At 44.6% G+C, this 21,872-nt stretch overlaps 1 protein-coding gene across 4 annotated transcripts in view; it reads left to right on the top strand.

Moving 5' to 3' along the window:
• Positions 1-21,872, top strand: part of SOBP (sine oculis binding protein homolog) — a 159,744-nt gene that overhangs the window by 70,020 nt on the left and 67,852 nt on the right. The window lies entirely within an intron of this gene.

The raw sequence follows: 21,872 nt of genomic DNA, 5'->3' as shown, positions 1-21,872 counted from the left end.
ACAAGATAGAAAAATAAGAATCATGAATTGTAGCAATTTGGTGGTCCAACATAATTTCACAAGAAAAGCTTTACATCATTTGAAAAAAAATTTTATCATTGGTGGAGCTTCCCTGGTGGTTCAGTGGTTAAGACTCCATGCTTCCACTGCAGGGGGTGCAGGTTCAATCCCTGGATGGGGAACTAAGATCCTGCATGCCATGTGGCAGGGCCAAAAAAACCCACCAAAAACAAATAAACAATATCGTTGGGAAATTTACGTCACTGAGAAAAAATTAATGAGACAAAACTCTGCAATCCTTCAGGTTCTGATTTTTTCAGCAGATAAATTATTGATTTAGGAGAAATTAAACTGGGGAAATACTCTGTATTTGAGGGAAGTATTTCTAGGAACAGATTTGAATTTCACAAAGGAAGCACCATCAGTAAAAATGAGTTAGTGGCTCATGTGGAAGAAAAGAAATTGGATATAAATCATAGGCATCCAACTACAGAAAAGAATAAGCACTTTCATTGTTCTTATTTTATCCCTAGCTATTTACAAAACTTGTAATAGACAAAAAGGGATTCACCTGTATGCGCCCAGAAAAGCAGAGGATCCCCTTCTTACAATGGTATTTGGCTTATAGGGGGTGGAGTCTTACAGCAACACTCTCCATGAATGTGGAGGTTCAGGGAAGCCCCCTACAACTTGAGATGGAGAGCCAGCTAGCTTCAGCTCTCAGGAGAAATCTGTTCCTTTGGCTGTGCTACCCCTTGATAACATCCCATAGGGTTTCATAGCCTCTCTGGAACACTTCCAGGCTCCCATTTTCAGGAGTTCTACTTAGTGATGGAATTGGATGGGTAGTTGGACCAGAGAGTTTCTAAGTTTCCTTCAGAGACTGAGATTTTTATGATTACATAAGACAAAGAGAAATGAAAACATCCTCAGCGGTAACAGTTGGATGCAAGATAGGTACGCCTGAGAATGTGACTCGGCACGTTCCCTGTCAAGGGAGGATGTATCCATATTGTGAGCTGTAGGCTGGCTGCCCACCTAGTAGCAGACTGGATGTAATCTGGTCCTTCTATTCCTTAAAGCTTTTAATGCCAAGGAGCCTGGCCTCTCTCAAGAACTCCTCATTAAAGTGTAAAACACTCTCCCGTAGTTTTGACGCTAGGAAGGCGCTCTCCTTCCATAAAGTCTATTGCTATCTTATGGAAATCTCTCCCCTAGGAGGTCACTGAGCCCAGAGCTGCAGCTGTGTTTTAATAAGGGCTGGATAATTTTATGACCGATAACATTTGTCGTTACACATGCTACAAGAAGGTTAATCAAATCTCAGCCTTCAAGGCATAATCTGGGTTCCCACAGGAATTTTCCTGCAGAATTCTGTGTTTGGCTAGGGAAGCTTACTTCCCTCCTCACACATTAGTTGTTGACTATGGCTCCGTGATTCTGGATTTGTGCCGCGATTGTTTCTTACTGTCACTAGAATATTTCAGTGTTGAAATTGTTTGAGGGCACCAACCCGAGTGGCATGGCTTTAGGAGGCTGGCTTTTAGAGCTTCTGTGCTTTCAGGCCAATACTTTATTTTTTCAACTTGAAACTTTAGTGAGACTGGAGTATTCAATCTATCTGTTTCATTTGCCTCAGGGAGCCAAAGTTTAAGGCAACTTTCAGACCTGAGATACCAAATATTTTTCCAGCATTTCTCTGTTGCTTAGGAAACTCATCAACTAGTTCAAACATCTCACTTGGGGAAATATTGAAGTGACATTTAACTCAGAAACAAACTGCTTTTGGTCTACTAAAGAAAACAGCAGCACTGCCTGAAAGGGCAGCAAATCAAAATGAAGAGGGCAAGAGAGAAAGAAGAGATGCCTATTGAAAGCTGAAGTTTGGATGGCAGCAACACAAAGTTTGAGATTGTCCAATGTTTTCTCTTTGGTTTGGATTATATGACTAGATCAACTTGTGGTATTTCAAATCTTGTTATAATAAAGGAGTGGAGTCCCCTTGTCATTTGAAGGGTCGAGAGACCTCAAGAAGTCTTTTCTTCAGGACTCAGTGATATTTAACGACACAAAAGAGGTGATATAGAAAATCAGAAATAGGACCTAGCTGTCCATGTGTTCTAGAGTCTCTGTTAGGTCCCACTGAGCTTGCCTCTGTCTGATCTGTGGTAGACTGTCTGCACAAAGCTGTCCTGGCAGGTTCCGTGTGACTGAGGCCAGGTCGTTTCAGAGTCTCCACCGTGGTAGAGAGTTCTACCTCCCCACTCCTCACCTTCTCATGCTGGGTTCTCCAAATCCAGTACGAGGCAGGTGCAAAGGGTCTGATTCAGGTTGGGTGAGTACTAGAAGGGGTGTGTTTGTGTGTGCATGTGTATGAGAGAGAGAGAGAGAGAGAGAGAGAGAGAGCAAGCGCTAAATCTGACTCAGTTTCCATATGGTCACCTGGGTAGGAGGTGACCTGAGCCTACTCTAGGTTCCCAGGGCTCCTGGGCTAAGAGTGGGACCAGGTAGGTATGGGATGGATGGGGGCGGGGGGTGAGGTGTGGAGCCCAAGGAGAGGAGGCAGAGTTCAGGGAGTAACTCTTCACTCCTTAGTACTTTCTTGGACTTTGGCTATAACTGGAGGTATCTGGAGATAAGTGGAATGAGTACATAATATTAACTTTAAAAAAAACCCAGAAAACAAAAATGAGGTTCTATTAAATGGCAGGATATACGCCTAATTTCTAGGCATTAGTGCAGAGCCAGAGACTGAAAAATCAAAGTGCACCTAATCCGAGTATTCGTGTTAATTGACCAGTCTCTGCACCTTCCAAAACTGTAAGCTGGAATATGTTAAATGGAAATAAAGGGAATTGGGGAGGGAAGGCGCCCTGGGTCATCCCGCCCCTCCTGGGCAGAGAAGGCACTGGGAGCCGTGTTCTCCAGCTGCTTCGAGCGTAATCTTGTAGTCTCCCCAGTGGGCTTCAGCTCAGGTTGTGTCAGCTTATGTGTACAAACAGATTTTAAAAATTGTCCCTTGCTAAGGGAGCTGACATCTGCCACTCTCAGAAATTAGAAATGACAGATGCCCCGAAGGGTGAAAGGCTGTGGCTAATTTTCTGTAAAAAATAGAATCTACTCAGACTCCACTCTTCACCAAACAGACAGCATTGTCTAATCCATGCATTTAGTGGTGGTTTCAGGTAACGAAGGAAAACAGGCAACCTGGTTGTGCTTGTTAACACTGCTGTCTTCTCCTGCAAAACAAAACCCAAACCGTTCTCACTCCCTTTCCTAAGATTTAATGCAGTGCCCTGTGTATCGGACCCAGCAGGTAATGGAGGTTTGTGATGAGATACGCGATGGTTGCAAAACCCTCGTTGTTTGTTCACCCTTTGAGGCCCCTTCCATCTGCAGTAGCCACTCTCCCTCTCCACCGTGGGAGAGAAAGAATACAAGCATTGAGACTTTTGAAAGGGAAGAGAGTGGAGTTAAACTGAAGAGAGAAGAACTTCCTGTCTATTTTAGCCAGGCTCTTTAGGGAAGGGGAGCTGGAATTGGAACCAGAAAGCAGTGAGAACTGAGGCAGCTTTAGGGCTTGGCTTCTCTCCACCTCCTCTCTCTTGGTATCTCTGAGTTTCTCTGGCTCTCTGCTCCATGTTTTTCTATCAACCAGACTTCATTGCTTCCCCACAGTTCGTGGTCCTCATCACTTCAGTGCGCACAACTCCATCACGGCCTCTCCAGCTCCCCTTGATATTGTGATCTTTCAGTTCAGGTCCCATCCTTACCTGTTGTAGTCTCTTGCTGTGTTCTAGTTCTCTTTCCTGAGAGAGGAAATCTGATGCAATCGGTCTGTCTTTTTGCAACAGGGCACATCGTGGGTTGCTGGACAGCTTATCTAATGGCCGCCCTTGGGTCATGTGCATATCCTTGCTCCAGTCAGCCAAGGCTGGGTCACATGGTACAAAACAGGGTACACAGTCCCTTGGAAAGGGATGTGATAGGTAGACACCTTGACTGATATCTCAAGTTTACTGCCCAACATTTATTGAATGTTGACTTGTGTCAAGCACCTTGCTAGGTGTCAAGGGTGATCAAAGGCTTTTCATTCATTTCCTATTTATGTAGTAAGGAGGAAAGAAAAAAAATGACTACATCTAGAAGTGGATAAGAAATGGCAGGAAGCACATGGGGAAGATGGTAGAAGTATAGGGTTGAATCATCTAGAACCAGACTTGTGGTTCTGATCCAAAAGCACATTTCCTTCCTCTTTAGTCTTGCTCCTTGAGTGTGAAATTGAAAGGTGGACAGGACCTTAAAAATGACTAAAAAACCCTATTGAAAGCCTCCCTCCAGGGCTCAGCTAAATTGCATCTCCTCCTGACCACCTTCAGCCCAAAAGGATACCTCTCTCCCATGGCCTTGGAAAGCAGGGTACATATTTAAACAAGAATCTGCCAGTTTTTTCCTCTCTTTAATGTGTGTATGTCTAATCTTCTTAACCAAGCAGAAAACTCCTGGAGAGAAAGGGCCAGATCTTACATAATTCCCATAATTCCTATAGTTGATGAGATAAGGAAAATGAATTCAGAATGCTGGAAGAAGTTCATCTAAGAGGAGCCTTGGTTAAGCATTGAATATATACTGTGTGTGAAAATGCAATCCAGTCTCAGAATTTGGTTAGTAAAATACGCAGGTATTTTGATGATACAAAACAAAATAGCCGTACTTGAAATGCCCAATAATAGAGGCTTTGGGGGGTAATCTCGTGGTTGAGGAAGGATGTTGTGGCGTAGACAGTGGTTGCTCATCCAGGGGTGAGCTGTGATGCTGAAGGTGTGTCTTTGCCCTGGCAGGCCTGGCATGGAAGGGAGGTTTGAAAGGGAAAACTAGGAAAGAGACTCTGAAAGTAGCCCAGAGGCTCTCCCCTGGCTCCACCTTTTCTGGCTCTAGTGTGGGCGTGTAGGAGGAGGGGAAGTATTTAAACGCAACTGGCTGGTTCTCTTATGACCTTGTCCATTTTAAGGACCTGGGGCTTTATCCAAGTATGTAATATATTTCTTTCCCTTCGGTTTGCATATCCTTCTCAGAAATCTCCATTAAGAATTTCAAATATATCAGTAACAATCACACGCCGTTGTCAATAGGTAGAGTTAAATGGCAAGAGTCGCTTCCAATGACTGACTTTTTTCTGTATATTTCAACAAATTAAAAAAAAAAAAGGCAGCCACAAGAACAAAGAAGAATAAGACAGGACAAAGTGCTGAACAGTGGAAAGTGCAGAGTGAAGTTGCCTGTGGAGTCCTTTTAAAACACAATCTTTTAAATATGTATTTTATTGTTTCTAGCAACTCGACAAACTAAAAACATATTGAAAATGAACAACTGACTGAAATAAGGCAAAGCATGCCTCAGGCAACTCCGAGCTTCCCACCAGTTTGGGGTTAATAACTTCCGTCACTCCTAAGGTGTGACTGAATAACATGGAATCGAAATCATGAATTCTACACACAGATTAAGTGAGGGAAGGAGCAACACACACTTAGCATTATTAAGCCTATTGCTCCTTTACCACCCCTGATGTTGCACAGACGAAAGGTTTAGGGGGGGAGAGATATGTCCTTGAATAAGAAAGGTACCAGCAGATAGTGGGGACTATATTGGGTATTACCCTGGCTACCCTCTGCTCTTTTCCTTTTATCCCTGAACCAGTCAGTATGTTGCCATGAACCCCGTATTATAATTCTTTTGTGCCTTCAGTTGGATCACCTGGTTACATCTCAGTATCTTCATTTGTGAAACAGGGAGACATTACCACTCTCCGCAGGCTGAAAAAGAGCAATGGAAACCTTAATGCATTGACCCGTGTAAAAATAGTCTTCATTTATTAAAGAAATCTTTACACTCTCACACCTTTTCCCTACTCATGCACAAGGCGAACAGAAAAGAAAGGAAGAGCTCTGATTTAAAGGGAGAATGGGTTTTTATATCAATCTCCTTAATTAGGGACCATTTATTTTAAAAGTTACTTCAAGAAATCATACTTTATTGGGGGGGGTGTCAGGTAAAGGAAGAGTGAGAAAGAAGCAAGGTCAGAACAATCCAGCACTTTGCCCCTTTTACATCCCCCATATACAGGGAGTTCTGAATCCTGAGCAGTATCAGATTGTGCTTTTAGAAACACTTATGGAGTGAAAAGGTTGCCATTCGCTCACCAGGGGCAGTGGCATCCCATTGCAGTATGGTCCGCTAGAGGCCTCGGGATGAGACAGAGCCCAGAAATAGCCATTTCATCACTAGCCTCTTCCAAGGTACATCTGAGAAATTTCACTGCTATTTTGTCCATATAAATTTCAAGCATTCCAAAAACGAAATCGGCAATGGATACAGGCAGAGGTTCCCCAGGGGACATCGTGTGTGTGGAAGGGAAGCCCATCCGTTGGGCCTGAAACCACAGGATGAAGGGGAATGAGATAAATGCTGGCTGCGAGTCCCTCCCTGCCTTGCAGAGCTGCCTTTGTTGCGATGAGTGTGAAGCACCCGCCTTAACTTTTTGTTACTTTGGCTTTTTTGGCTGGTGTCACATCTTATAAGTCACAGTCTAGCTTCTCCTGTCCGTGTTTTTACTGCACAGAAGGTTTCCCAATTTGCAAGCGTTTGCAGCACGGCTGGGCCCGGAGATAAAACAGAATGTGTATGTAGTACAGCATGCATTCAACTGATGCACAAGATTCTTTCCACCATATGTGCAGAGTAGTGTGCTTTTCCCCCGAGGTGCCGCTGCCAAAACTGCCAGGAGTGCCTGAGTAAGTGGAGGAGAGACACCCCGAACGCAATGCGGCACCAGGCCTCGCCACCTCCTTGGAAAGAGACCCTCGCTTTCAACACCCACCTGCATTTTTTACCCCCTCCCCTTTGTTAGCTCATCTGTCCCACTCTTTTCCACTCACCTTACACAGTGCCCCTAACCTCATCCTGCCCCCTCAGCCTTGGTCCGGGGTGCCAGGCGTTGTTGAGGCCGGTGTGGAGTTCCGGTTGCCCTTCTGGTAGGAGAGGAGAGGTGTAATTAGCACTTATGCTAATGAGGATAACAAGACTGTGGTTAAAAACTCATCAGTTACAGAGGAATGACATGAGAGGAAAACCAGCTGATTTATTTTTTCTTCCCCGTAAATGTTTCTTGTCCTTCATCTCATGCAAAGCATAGCTTACCAAGCCTTTTTACAGGAAAGTAACATTAGTCTGGTCTTTATAGGTAAATCTTCTGGTGGAACTTCTTCTATGATAAGGAAAAAAAAAGATGAGAGATATAAGATAATTGTACTTTTCACTCCTTGTATACTTTACCTGAAGTAAACCAATTCAGAGAGTTTTTTGGTTAATTGTATTTTACTTTCATATTTGCTGCTGAAAATTTGAATCGTCACTACCTTTGGCTTTACTGGAAACTTGTTTGTTTGAAAGCATACAGTATTTCTGATCAAAAAATGTCCGCTCAACTCAAACTCAAACTCTCTTCGTGATCTATATGTATCAGTGTAACATGGAGGTTATAGCCACTCTCTCACTAAACCGAGTGTGGGTAACGAGTACTAGCCCTGCTTCACAGATGGGAAACCAAGCCACAGGGCAGTAACTGCCTTTTACCTGTCCTTCAACTTCTTCAGCCGCCAGTCTGGGAGGTAGGGCTCCTCTACCCACAGGCCCTGCAACAGGAGGGGTTGGGTTATTATATTTGATGAAGCATAATAACAGTGCTATTATAATTGATCTGTTGTTACTAAGTCATTATCTCAACTTGCTACATTGATTTCATGTGACTTATTTGTAGACTTTCTTCCCCAGCATGTTAACAAATAACCTTTGGGCCAATCAAAAGTGTGATTTTTGTGCTTACATTGTTTGTGAGTGCTGATGGATTTGCTACTGTTGACTGTACCACAACATAGAACGACACGTGTCTCTGTATAGGCTACCTGTGTGCTACCCCACCTTTCCCGAGCAGTAGGTCTGGGGAATTCCTTGCCTGGGACGATAGGCTTGGAATGGCAGGGCTCTTGGGTTTTAGCATTGTCTCTTGTCACTGCGGGGTCTCAGGGAAGGTGATGTACACCATGGGGAGAAGAATAGCTGATGGTAGATACTGCCCTGTTCATGTGGAAATCTAGGTGGGCAGGTGGTCAGGTGGGTGAGCACCTCTGGGTACTCAATGAGAGGCGAGGGTGATGTGTTCTGGAAAGATCAAGGACAGGAAATGGTACGGATACTGAGTTGCCTGGGAGGTCCCACAGACCATCCGTGGTGGCCCTGTTGGAAGCTTCATTACTAAGGGCAGGGACCAGGGGAGAAATGTCCTGCATTTTAGCAAATTTATCGTGGAGTAGGAAAGGCTTCTTAGCCTCGGAGAGCATCCTTGGCTGGGGAGGGGCGCATCAGAGCCTCCCCTTCAAGCCGTGTTTTATTTATTTATTTTAAATTTATTTATTTATTTTTGGCTGTTTTGGGTCTTCGTTGCTGCGCATGGGCTTTTCTCTATTTGTAGTGAGCGGGGGCTACTCTTTGTTGCGGTGCGCGGGCTTCTCACTGCGGTGGCTTCTCTTGTTGCGGAGCATGGGCTCTAGGCGCGTGGGCTTCAGTAGTTGTGGCGCTCGGGCTCAGTAGTTGTGGCACGCGGGCTCAGTAGCTGTGGCTCACTGGTTCTAGAGCGCGGGCTCAATAGTTGTGGCGCACGGGCTTAGTTGCTCCGCAACATGTGGGATCTTCCCGGACCAGGGCTCGAACCCGTGTCCCCTGCATTGACAGGCAGATTCTTTTTTTTTTTTTTGCGGTACACGGGCCTCTCACTGTTGTGGTCTCTCCCGTTGTGGAGCACAGGCTCCAGACGCGCAGGCTCAGCGGCCATGGCTCACGGGCCTAGCCGCTCCGCGGCATGTGGGATCTTCCTGGACCGGGGCACGAACCCATGTCCCCTGCATCGGCAGGTGGACTCTCAATGACTGTGCCACCAGGGAAGCCTGGCAGGCGGATTCTTAACCACTGCGCCACCAGGGAAGTCCAAGCCCTGTGTTTTAGAAGCACATCGTCACTTTGCAATGGTGGCGACAGTCACACTGGGACTCGACTCTTATTCATTTGGTAATTGGTTATTTTAACACAAACTGTGACTAAGGAACATGATTACACACCTGTCAGCCATATGACGGGAAAGAGAGATGTCTGTGAGCAGGAGAACTGGCTGCATTTCCACCCGGGTCTCCGTGGAGTCTTCTCCATCAAAGATGTCATATTTCATTTTTACCTTGAAACAAGACAGACATTATAGCTACTGCCTTGTCTGTATCATTTATAGGAATTGCTGCCACAGATACTAATCTAAACCAATTCTGATTATATCTTTGTAGACATCAGATCCTAGAGCAGGAAGGCAGGATGTAATATAACGAAACAAATGAGTATAAACATTATATGGTACCCGTACAGCAGCTTCCTGCGACAGGGCAAGGGGTGGAAAGAAATGAAAGTGTTTTGTAAAGGAGGGCATTTTACTTTAAGATGAAATAGGTCAGTAAAATAAAAGAAAGCTGTTTCTGATTGTACAGGTGACTAAGTGGAGGAGGGGATTCTCACTTATGGTGAGGGGATTGCCAGGTGATTCAGAGTCCTGTCTAAGGGTTGGGAAGGAGGGATGATGTGTCCGAAAGATGAGGATAAACACAATAAGAAACAAACACAAAAAAACCTCAAAGACAACAATATTGAACTGAATTTTAAAACAAATAAGAACCTAATAAGAGTTGCAACATTTAGTTTAAAAAAGCCCTAGCCTTTTGAATAAGAAAATAATATTCACTCATTTGCACATTTTCTGAAAATGGTGAACCAAATATTAGATTGTTTGGAAATTCTTCCTCGCCTCTATTTGTCTGCTCCTATCCATCTTTGGTGAGGCCATTCAGTTTGGAAAGAGTGTGTGGTCACCATGTATACATGTCCAACCTCTTCTGAGCATTGAAATCAGCAAATGATACAGGTGTCGTCTATCACTGAGTTAGAAACAAAGTTCATACAGGATGAAGTTAGTAGCTGGAAAATAGGGAATAAAGGGGGATGATGTGAATGGTAAAGAAGGGTACCAGCAATAAAACCTTGGTTGTTAATTTGGCAGAAGTGTGGTGAAGGTGGTGGAATTCAACATGTAGCAGTCTCCAGGAATCTCAGGCTGCTTATGTGGGTGGGAGCTGCCCAGTGAGGGTGGAAAGTTTCTTGATGGAGATGTTACACATGAAACATAAGAGGAGATAAAGAGGTTAGAAAACAAAATGATGCCTTATTTGCAGAGGGCACAATGGGTAGTCAGATGGCAGAAGAGAGATAGAAGCCGTCATTAAGTACCGATGCTGTGTAGGGGGTTAGGATACTGATTAGAGGGTGTGTTTATGCATTTCTAAAAGCCCTCAAACCTTCGCCAGTGTCTTCGCCTTTGCCTCTCGCTGCTGACCATGCCCTATAGCTGCCTGCAACTTGATTTTAATCAAGACTTTAATGATAAGAAAAGATACTGAGTCACTATGGCCTTCCTGCCAGCTGAGTTTTTCTCTCCAGAAAAGAAGTGGACTTGTGAAATTTAAATAACTGTCATCTATTGAGTTCTTACTCTGTGCCAGGCATTGTGTGGGACATGTGATGGGTTTTCTCATTCAATCCTTGCAACGAATTTCTAAGCTGGATGTTACGTCCCCCGTTTTTCACCGGAAATCACGCTCAGCTCGTTATTGGCACCAAATGGCTCTCTTCACCCCTCTCTGTACTAACTTCTTCAACCAAATGGCACAGGGCTGCTCAAACTTTCAGAATTTTCTCTTGCTTTTTCTTGGTTTTTACTTCCTCATAATTCTTGTGTGTTTATGAGAATATTTTCTACTCCTTACTTTTTGTGGTTTACTTTTATTTACCTTTCAAATTTATAATTATTTAAAAATCTAAATTTTAAATAGGATATAAACGTATGATATTCGACACTCCAGAAGGTGTATGGTTGGACCTTGGCTAGGGATCGTTCGTTCTATTGTTATCATTGAACTTCGGAAATTAAAATGTGTTGAGCATGTGGGCTGGATGCCATTCATTTTGGATACTTAGTTGTAGATGCTCTATGAGTGATGAATGAATGAATGAGACCTCAGGAAAAAATTATGTAAGTGCTCTTGTCATTGCGGTCTGTTTTCTGTGAAGTCACAATGCCACACAAAGTGGTTCGGCGTAAATTTGGAGTAGTGCAACCTACAGTTTATGAATTTGGGCAAAACATTTTAATATAATCCACAGGGAAAGGTCTGTCATCCCGTAAGGCAAAGAAATGAATGAAGTTTCTTTATCACACTAGGATACTTGATTGCATTCTGCTTGTTATTATTAATAAAGGAAAGCTAATACTAGTAATAGTTATATCAACTGATCATTCTTATTCCCCTTTTACTATTTTCCACATCAAACCATAACAGTTTTATGTTCTATGCTTAGGCAAGAGCCACCAGAAGAGTTTTATGAATTTAGAATCCTTTGTCCTTGAAAACATGTCTCAATCTATCTTTTTTTTTTTTTTTTTTTGCGGTACGCGGGCCTCTCACTGTTGTGGCCTCTCCCGTTGTGGAGCACAGGCTCGGGACGCGCAGGCTCAGCGGCCATGGCTCACGGGCCCAGCCGCTCCGCAGCATGTGGGATCTTCCCGGACTGGGGCACGAACCCATGTCCCCTGCATCGGCAGGCGGACTCTCAACCACTGCACCACCAGGGAAGCCCGTCTCAATCTATCTTGATATCCAAGAAAAGATTTGGGCTCCCACTCTCACCTTAGGATCCCATAATCTTAAATTTGTAGGATGAAACCAAAATATAAGAGAGATTTGAAAACAAGCAGGCCCCCTAATGAGAAGTCCGTCAAGTTCAAGGATGTGTCCTTCCCCATCTCCATGCAGAGTTCCTCCTGCTGCTGTGCAAGACTCCTTGGCACACTCCCATTTCGATGTCCACTCCTCACCCTTTCTCCCCTTCCATCGTTCCCCGTCTCTGCCCCATACCTCAAGGGCAGAATACTTGGAGAGGCCATTGCCCTCCACCTTGGTGGGCTCAGGATTTCGGTCTGCTCAGGCTTTGGTGTCTTCTTGTTGCTTGTGTTGGCTGTGGTCTAGTAGACCGCCCCTCAGGCCCTTGTGGGGTGCCAGCTTCCGTGACCACCTCCATTTGAGCTGCGTTGGGCATCAGTGCTTCACCATGAAGAGGGGAGACCACAGGGCAAGATGTCCCTCTTTTCCACCAGGACCCACAGGGACGTTTGAGCCATCATTTCTCTGCCTTCCGAAAATGTCTGCCGTTTCTCTTGCTCATTGTCAGCCAGGCTTCCTCTGCTGGCTGTGCCGCTGTGGAAGAGCCCCTGCGGTGTGGGGACAGGAGCCGGTGCCTGCTGTCGAGACACCTGCCAAGCTTTTTCTTTATCAGCTCTTTAGCTTTGGACAAGGTACTTAACTTGGCTACACTTCAGATTCCTTGCTGGCAAAATGGAGGTGGTAATGGTAATACAGACCTCATAAGGGTTTGGGGAGCTTTAATGAGCTGAAGTCTGCAAAATTCTTAGCATGGTGTCTTGCACAGAACAGACTTGAGTCTTGTGTTACTGTCAAAGTGACTTCTATATTGAGTTTTCTTCCTTTGTGGTAAGAGCCCTGTGAAGCGGTCATTGAGTTGGAAGTTCTGGAAGTGGTAACGTTCTCCCCCGTGCGGTCCAGTCTGTGGTCTGGGAACCTCCTTCCAGTGGGGCTACCAGTTATCTCATATCTAGAATCACACTGGGCAACTGAGATACCAGGGTGCAGAGGAACTGGAATAGTTTGGGAATTTTGGTACCAGAATGGTTGGGTGAGGGAGGGATTAAAGCAAATGGGGGGGAAGGGGGAGGGCTGCTCACTGTACAGGGAGCCTACGCATCCCCTGTTCTCAGTTATTCTAAAAAGGGAGAGGACGTGGAGACCCAGGTCATTTTTTGTCTTTTGTCACCTGGGTTTTGATTCCAGAATATACTTCCTGGAAGTATAATAATAATAAATAATAATAATGATAGTAGTAATCACAACAGAGGAACGAACAAGTGTTAACTGAAATTGTCATCCAAAAATGGACTTTAACCTGATACTCGGCAGAAAGGCCTCAACAGGCCTTTCTGTCAACCCCAGTCAAATTCTGCGCGAACGATTATCTCCTATTTAAACATGCCACAATCCCACCTTTTATTACCTCCATTCATCATCTGCAGAATGACTGGGCTTTAAAAACTAAGACTCCAGAGAGTGTTGTTTGAGCAGAGGTTGTTATTCATGAAGCCTCTGTGCTGCCATCTTTGCCGATTGGTCCTGGGGTTGGAAGCCAGGTAATTTACACTTTGTTCCTCTAAGCCTGATGGGGCCTCTGTTAACAGGTCAAGGTTCACGTGGATCATAATTGGAGCTGTCAGGAGGACCATCCTGTTCAGAATCGCATTCTGACTTCACGATCTAAAAGACCCGGGGGCAGAGCCCATGGACCGGTCACCCTGTCCTTCTTCTTTGCTTGCCCCCTCCACATAAATCACAGCACCGCTCCGAGTCAGTCAGAACATTTGTGTGGACAGTGCACAGTGACAGTCAGGGTTTTACACCTAGTCCTCGTCTTTCTTCTTCATGTTCAGGCCAATTTTAGATCTTTACACACATTGCATAATTCACAGTTCTGTTTCTTGCTAAAGAAATCGTATCTTTAAGACAAATCGTACTTGGAGCACTGTTATTGGATGCTGACCGTAAAACTGTCCCAGGCCAAAGCAGTGACCAGAGTAACCCTCCTGTGGCTGTCCAGAGTGGAGGACCAGAGTGGACGGTCCAAAGCTAAGTCCATGAGGGACTGCAGGCTCCAGGCAGGCCAAGTGCACAGATGAAAGGGCCCAAGGCAGGGCCAGAGTCAAGGGTGAGAGTGGAGAGCTGGGAGTGGTATGGAAGTGGACTCAAAACCAGAGCTGGTAGGGGACCAGTGACAAGAGTGCAGGCTGATTGCTGAGATCAGCCTCTGGGTCTCTGCAGTCCCGTCTGCAGGTTAGTGGGCACCCAGGGGACGGGGCTGACTGCGGCTTAGCATATGAACTGTCCAGAGGAGATGGAGGCAACCCTGTTGTATCTGGACCTTGATTATGGCATTTCTGTGGTCGCTGGTCAGAGAAAAGAAAGTCATCTGTGATTCCCTGCCTTCTGTTTCCCCTCTAGGGTCCCAGGGTAATAGATGCAAATGAATAGCGAAAAACCAAATGGCGGGCTATGGGCAGAGGTGGGGGGGGGGGGAAGGGGAGCAGTCAGGAGTCTGGATAATCCACTGTGGATCAAGGGTCCTGGGATGATCAGAAGCTGACTGGGATGTGATAGTGATGTCGCTTTAGCTGAGAATTGAAAAGAAGGGGCCACATGCCCCAGTTGCCGGGTCTTACATGTGGCCACTTTGAAAAAACAGTTCTTACCAAACAAAGACACTCAGGTGACCTGACAAATAGCAGTGCAAGATGAATCCAGAAGGGTCACCTGTTCGCTAAAGAGAAAATAGATTTTAAAAAGGAAAAGCAAAAACAGGGATTTCAGAACCACTTAGCAACTGCTCTGATTATTCCAGACACAGCTGTAACGTGCTGGATTGAGGATGATATATTTTAGTCCGTGTGGTAGCTGTATTTCAGGCTGATGTGGAATCTGTTGCCGTAACTGTCATGCAATCCATTAGGGCCCTGAGTGAGGGCAGCCATTAATCAGGCGCGAGATCAGCCCTGTAGCCTCATACACTCGCAGGTCTGAGCAGCTCTGACCTGACGTCGTTTAAGGAGATGCTCATGGAGGCCATAAGCATGATTTGATTCCCATTATCTTCATGTTGCATGTTTGTTGCCGTTATTCTTTGAAGACTCGAAATTGGCTATTAAAAATTTATGATACATATAAAGGTTTGTATGGAGTGAAAAAAGGGCAGCAGCAAATAGGTCCGTCTCATCCATCAGAGATGTGTGAGCTGTCAGAGGGGCCTGAAGAGGTATGGAGAGAGCCCCTCTGCTTGCCAGTTGAGGAGGATGGAGAATTAGGAGGAACTTCGCTGGGGGAAACAGCTTCTCCCTCGGCCCACATGCTAAGTGGGAATTTAAATACATTTTGTTAAAAGAGCAAAGTAAAGCAGCACTGCTGCAGAATCCCATAGTCAGTCTTCAGTGACAAGCTAATGAAAGGGAGGGCAAAGGATCGGGATGCAAAGATTGGTAGCAACATGAATTGAGCAGATGCCTGGCTCCGCACATTGAAGTTTCTGGGTGCCTGGAGTATCTCCAGAGCAGGGAGCCCGATGCCAGGTGGGAGTCCTCGGTCTAGAAAGAAAGCTCTCTGCCCAAGCTGCATGCACACACAATCCTGTCATGACCCATCTGCCTTCTGATGTTCAGTGACTTGAATATGTACCTACATAGAAACAACCCATCTGTAGAGATACGCAGCTCAGAGTAGAGAAAAAAGGGCATTTCTGGGTCTTACCTTAAGGAAGGGCAAAGGATTAATGAATCCATTCAACGTATATTTATAGGATTGTTATACAAGGTACTCGCTGAGCATGGGGGCTTCATACATAATGCACCGTCTCTGCCCTCAGGCGTTTCCATTCTGGTAGGGAAGGTGAGAGAGGAGTCCTAACTGGGGTGAGTTACACCAAGGAGTCCCAGATGGACTTGGGGCACTATGACTAGGTGAGATAAAGAAACAGGGAGCGAGGCACCAGGTTGGTTGATCTAGGAACGGAATTTGGGGGATGAGAGTTTCGTAGGCAAAGACCAGAGGTTAGACTGATCTTTGTTAGGCAAAAGTCAGTCCAGGTGGGAGGTGGAGGAGAGAAACATATGGGACAAAAGGATTATTGGCCAAAGTCCAAATTGAGTACAGGATCTTCAGGCTAAGACCCTAGTGTCTAACCAAGTGGGAGGGACACTAATCAAGTTGGGCAGAAGTTCATGGAATAGTCGGTGATGGCCCAGGTGTGAGGCAGATGACGTCAGAAAGCACCAGCAGAGGCCTGCTGAGACTCAGCATGGAGAGTTCTCCTCGGTTCAGGGGCAGAACATTCACCTCTGGGGACTGGGGTGCAAGGCAGAATGTCCAGTTGCTAGGGTTAAAGGATAGGACTCATTCATTCATTCATTCTCTCACTCACTTACCATTTATGGAGCCTTTATAATATGCCAGGCACTAGATGAGGCCCTAGCGATTTGCAGCTGAACTGACCACAGTTTCTGCACTCAAGGACCACACAGATTAGTGGGGAAGGCAAACACATAGATGGTCATAGTACAGTGCAATGGAGGGAGTGGATATAGAGAGACAGAAGGGTACAAAGCCCAGGTTAGACCAGGAGGAAGAGGTCTCAAGTGGGTTCCTAAAGGAGCTGCAGTCTGAATGAAGGCTTAAAAGATGCCTAAGAATTTTCCAGGAGAAGGGTGGGGGAGGAGAGATGGAAACTGGTTTTACCCTGAGGAAATGAGGTAAGGGACAGGAATCCAGTTGAAGGGAAAAGGGCTTTCAGTCATGAGGAATTGGGCCACTGAGATGAAAGTAACTTGGCGGTACCTCAAGTGGAAGCAGGAGCTACTCCGGAGGCCTCCCTAAGCTTGTCCAGCCCAGGGCCAGCACTGGCTGAACCTCACTGAGCGGCAAAGAAGCTGGGCTGTTGTTTACGTCAAGTCCACAGAGATGTTCGTGACGTGCTGAAAGGCCACATGTGGCAGTGTGTATAGACATTCGACAAAGGAAGTTCAGACCAGAAATGGTACACCAGAAAATGAAATTCCAGGGGTTTTCAGAAGTGGTCTCCCTGTGATAACTTCAATTTATCTTGAATTTTGAAAAGAAATTCTATTGCTTCTGATTCCAAAAATTAGTTATAAAATCTAAAATTTTTGCTCTAGAGCTCTGTATCTCTAAGCGTACTCCTGCAACTTTGAGATGCACTATTTTTGATGTTCCCAAGTCTAGTCACCACAGCACATGTGTGAGCTGACACGTGCTACATCTGCTAAAGGGTTGGAAAGCAAAGTCTGGAAGCTCTACAGCGCTCCCCCGAGCTCTGATTCCAGGCAGAACCTTTTCTTGTTTTCCAAAGAAGTTCTGAAATCACAATGACAGGGAGGTGTAAAGTCCCATTCCTCACAGGGAGGTATTAACTCCCAAGCCTAGTTATCCTTCCACTTAAATGGCAACAGTGTTAACCTTTTCATTGAGTCAGAAACATTGCACTTTTCTGGGATGGGCCAGTGGAGCTGTTTTTAGAATGTTCCACATTTTCTAAAGGAATCCTCCTGAGGAGAAAAGATGCTGATCTTGCTTGGATATGCGCATGGCACCAAGGCTTTAGCCCAAAGGAATAAGTGGATTCTTTGAAAGAAGAAATAAAGTTTGCTGAATGTAAGAATCAAAATTTAAAAAGTAAATTAGTGATGATTCACAGGGAAAGAGAGGTGAAAATAAAGTTTGTTTAAGCCAGAGGTGTTTGAGATAGAGAGAAAATTAGTCTTAGTTTCTCACATTAGCTATTATTTATTCAAATGCTAGGCATGGCATGAAAATAGATGCATGAGTGGAAGCGAGATGGGGAAATCCCCTTGCAGTTTAACTGAAGGACTTTAAGTTTTATTTCTATTCCATGGCAAGAAGTGAAGCCTTCTTACAATAATAGATCAAAAATGCACCTTTGGTTTGACAATCACATTTGTAGTAAAATGTGAAAAAGTTTCCCATTTGCTTTTCCCCATAGTTGGCATAAATCTCTAGCATTTTAGTCAGAATAAAGCTGTTGAGAATAAGACCCATGGAGAGAGTTAGTTCATCATGACGTGTTTTGACATTCCTTCTGTCAGAACTGGTCACTTTATTTATTTATTTAAATAAATTTATTTATTTGTTTGTTTTTATTTTTGGCTGCGTTGGGTCTTTGTTGCTGCGTGCGGATTTTCTCTACTTGAAGCAAGCGGGGGCTACTCTTCGTTGCGGCGCGTGGGCTTATTGTGGTGGCTTCTCTTGTTGTGGAGCACGGGCTCTAGGCGTGCAGCCTCAGTAGTTGTGGCACGTGGGCTCAGTAGTTGTGCCTCTCAGGCTCTAGAGCGCAGGCTCGGTAGTTGTGGCGCACAGGCCCAGTTGGTCTGCGGCATATGAGATCTTCCCGGACCAGGGCTCAAACCCATGTCCCTGGCGTTGGCAGGCAGGTTCTTAACCACTGCGCCACCAGGGACGCCCAAGAACTGGTCACTTTAGAACAAAGTCAGACATCAACACCGGTCTCCTGGCCCCAGTGGATACCACGAACTGGTGGTGGGGTGGTCCGCCTCGACACAGGCCGTTAGAGGAGGCACAGTCCTTAGAGAATTCCAGAACAATAATGAAACCAGCCGAAAGTTGGTCTGCTTTGTGTTATTACTGTGAGCAGTGATTCCGAGCAGCTTCAGTGTTTACATACCCTCCCTGCAGGGGTCGTGGACTCCCTCTGTCTACCTGCATGGTACGCCATTGTCTGCCACCCATAATGGGGCAGATGCAGAAAAAGGCAATGGCTTCAATATACAAATGAATCTGAAGTGCTGAAATGAATCTGCGCGTGTAGGGTAAAGAAGTTCTAATGGATTTTGTCTAACGTTGCCACAAGTTGCTGTGGAATGATAATTAAACTCGTTCCTACAGAGCGCTTACTATGCTCCAGTCAGTGGCTGGGGCCGACGATCCAATGGCGAGAAGCCAGACACCATCCTGCCCTTAGAAAGCTTGCAGTCTGGTGGGGAAGACAAAAATTACAGCAGCCAGTGTAAGGGTGCACCTGTGTCAGGCCTAAGAGAGGGCAGAGTGGAGGTATTTGACTTGGTTAGTGAGGTTCAGGAAGGCCTTTTTGAAGAAGAGGTGTAGTAGTTCTTCCAAGACTATTTGTCACACCAGAAACTAAAAATAAATAAAGAGAAGTTTTCGCTTTAAGCAGCTAGTCATGAAATCTCTAAATCTTTGGAGTAAACCCCACTGCTGGAGACACATCCTGTATCCTCCTAGTGTTGCATAGCTGTTCCCTCCAGTGGGCCTGGGGCCTGGCTGGAGGCCATGCTGACAAGTCCGCTCAGGGCCCCCTCTCAATACCCCTCCTCCAGGCACACTCCTGACATCAGCGGTTCTCGGGCTGCCTGTGCATTACTACCACCTGAGAGCTTTAAAAAAAAAAAAAAAATCCATATCGAGGCCCCACCCTGGACCAGTTAAATCAGAATCTTGGAAACATAGTGGGGAGGGGGAGTTCAGGCATCAATATGTTAAAAAAAACAAACACCCCAGATGATTCTCATATGCAACCAGAGCAGAGAACTACTGCCTTAGATGAATGCACTTAATTTCACTTAGTCCAGTAATAATAATTTAAAATTTTACATTAAAAAACTTGAGAATGCAAAGGGAATTACGTCAGTGAGAGGTGTGTGAGTGCTTGTGTGTGCACACACACGTGAGGGTGATGGTGCTTGGTCTTCTTGCATGTCATATGCTTTCCGTCTCTGTGGCATGTGGTGGAAACACAGCGAATGGCTGGAGGATGGAATTTCTTGGACTCAAGAATCAGGTTGATTATCAGAGGCAGACTGTTCCAAGCTCCATGGAGTGTGATGCAGAGGCAAATACACGGTTTAATAAAGAAGCAAATTTCTGCCTTTCTCTCTCCACTTCTGATCACTCCAACCCTCCTCTACTTTCTCTTCCACTGCTGTTTTATTTACTCTCATAAATTATGAGACTTTATATAAAATCCTGGAGCCCCTTTGAGGAAGCACAGTCAAACCTTAATGGGTTTTTTTGTTCTTTAAAAACATAAAAAGCATTGTGAGCACCTTACATGTAAGTGGAATGAATATATTTTTGCCACTAATGTTGAAAATATCCCCAGGCATCTGGTGTGTATGAATGTGTATACATAGTACATGCATAATAAACATCTTCCACCTTATGAATATTTATACACAAGATACATATATATTGAATATAGACATACATATGTAAATAGTAGCCCTTGTAAACTATATGCCAAGTATGTTTCCAAGCATATGCATCATAGTGCATCAGGAATATAATAAACCTACCACCAAGTTTAGCATATTTTGAGGTGGTGTCTTCTACAGAGTTGTGGTAGGGTCTAGTTACTAACCAGGTATGGGTTTCTTTTCATCACTGAAATGTTTGTTAAGCACCAACTAAAAGTAAGGCGCTGGGCATAGTAGAGTAAGAAAGATGAAATAGATGTGGTCCCTGCCTTCAAGAGACCTGCACCTCACAGAGTGCCTTAAAATTCACTTAAGAATCTGACATGTTTGCTACCCATTGGCATCTTACCGCTTTTTATACAGCTGCCTTTTATGTATACACTCTGCTTTAAAATGGGCCCCATTTAAGGCTCTATTGGCTTAAACACTGATGTAGCTGCCTAGTAGACCTGATGCTGTGAGAAGAAACATCACTGGTTTCAGTGCCTTGATTGGACATGAGCATGCTTACACATTTTTTCTGTCACACATCGTCCAATCCTGCATTTTTATTTTACTCTGATTTGGTAGAGGGGGGGAATAAAAGGTAAAATTAAAAGGCACCAAATCCCAGAGATGTTTGTAGATCTCAAAAATACTTTTTGTAACCCCAGTATTACTACCATGACAGTCCACTTCCAAATTCCATCAGTTCCCTCCCTGCAATAAGTGGCAGAAGCCTTTATGAAAGGCAAGCTGTACATTCTAAAATGTACGGAGTAGTGATCCCTTTCTAAAACGACAGTCCCTAGTCTAGCTGAGAGCTCTGAGTGATACTTGTCAGGGGCAGATTTCACGCCATTAAAAGAGAAACAATACATCAGCGCTGTCATCGCTATGCACAGATGTATGCTCATTGTTTTCTCCTCCTCAGTCCATACATCACAACAGGTAGTTCTCAGCTGTTCCCCTGGTGCCAGACATACATTTTATCTAAAGAGACAGCAGATAGAACTACCTGCTGCTTCCTGTGCGGCTCTCCCTGTGTTTCTCTCCCTTCTCCTACTTCACTTGGGCTTTTTAAAATCAGCTGGCAGGGAGCCAGGAGCTCATCATTTTAATGCAGTGCAAAATGGAATATGCATAATTATATGCAAGCCATATGTGAGGGAGACAGCTCAGCTGTGAATTTCAGGAGGCCAGGAAAGAGAGAGCAGTTAGGGCTGAGATAAGAGGAGTGCAGAGCAGAGTGCAAGTGTCACCCAAATGAATGGTTTAATGAGTGTGCTGCAGACACGCCTCCTTTCACCTACCTCTTTCTTCTCTCCAACTCCAAACCAGAAACCAATGGAGATTAGAAAGGGAAGACTGTATGCAAGGGGTATTGCTAATGGGTTCTGTTAATGTCTCCATTTAAACTTCAGCTTTCTTAATTAACAGTGTAGATGAAAATAACCAGTAACTTTTAATGCAGGTTCTTAATTAAATCTTTTTTTTTTTTACTGCATTTGATTGAAGAATCATTGTTCTTACTAGATCATTACTCCTTTTAGATCTTTATTTAAAAATTGAGGGGAATCAGTTTATCTCTAATAATATTACAATGCAAAATATAACTATGCAAATTGCTTTTCTTATGGCCTTGCTATTAGAATTTTTTAAAAGTGCATTATCTAGAGATTGCTTAAGCATGCCAAAAAGTTTAAACACGTATGTATGTCATATAATCCTAAATGTGCAACAAAAGTCACTGGAAGTCTGAAGTGGTGGTAATTTTCAACAGAATTATTTGCTTTTGATTTGTTTTGTATCA

This window comes from Pseudorca crassidens, chromosome 13 (assembly GCF_039906515.1).
Source record: "Pseudorca crassidens isolate mPseCra1 chromosome 13, mPseCra1.hap1, whole genome shotgun sequence".
Classification (NCBI taxonomy): Eukaryota; Metazoa; Chordata; class Mammalia; order Artiodactyla; family Delphinidae; genus Pseudorca; species Pseudorca crassidens.
This window is presented reverse-complemented; position numbering and strand designations above follow the sequence as displayed.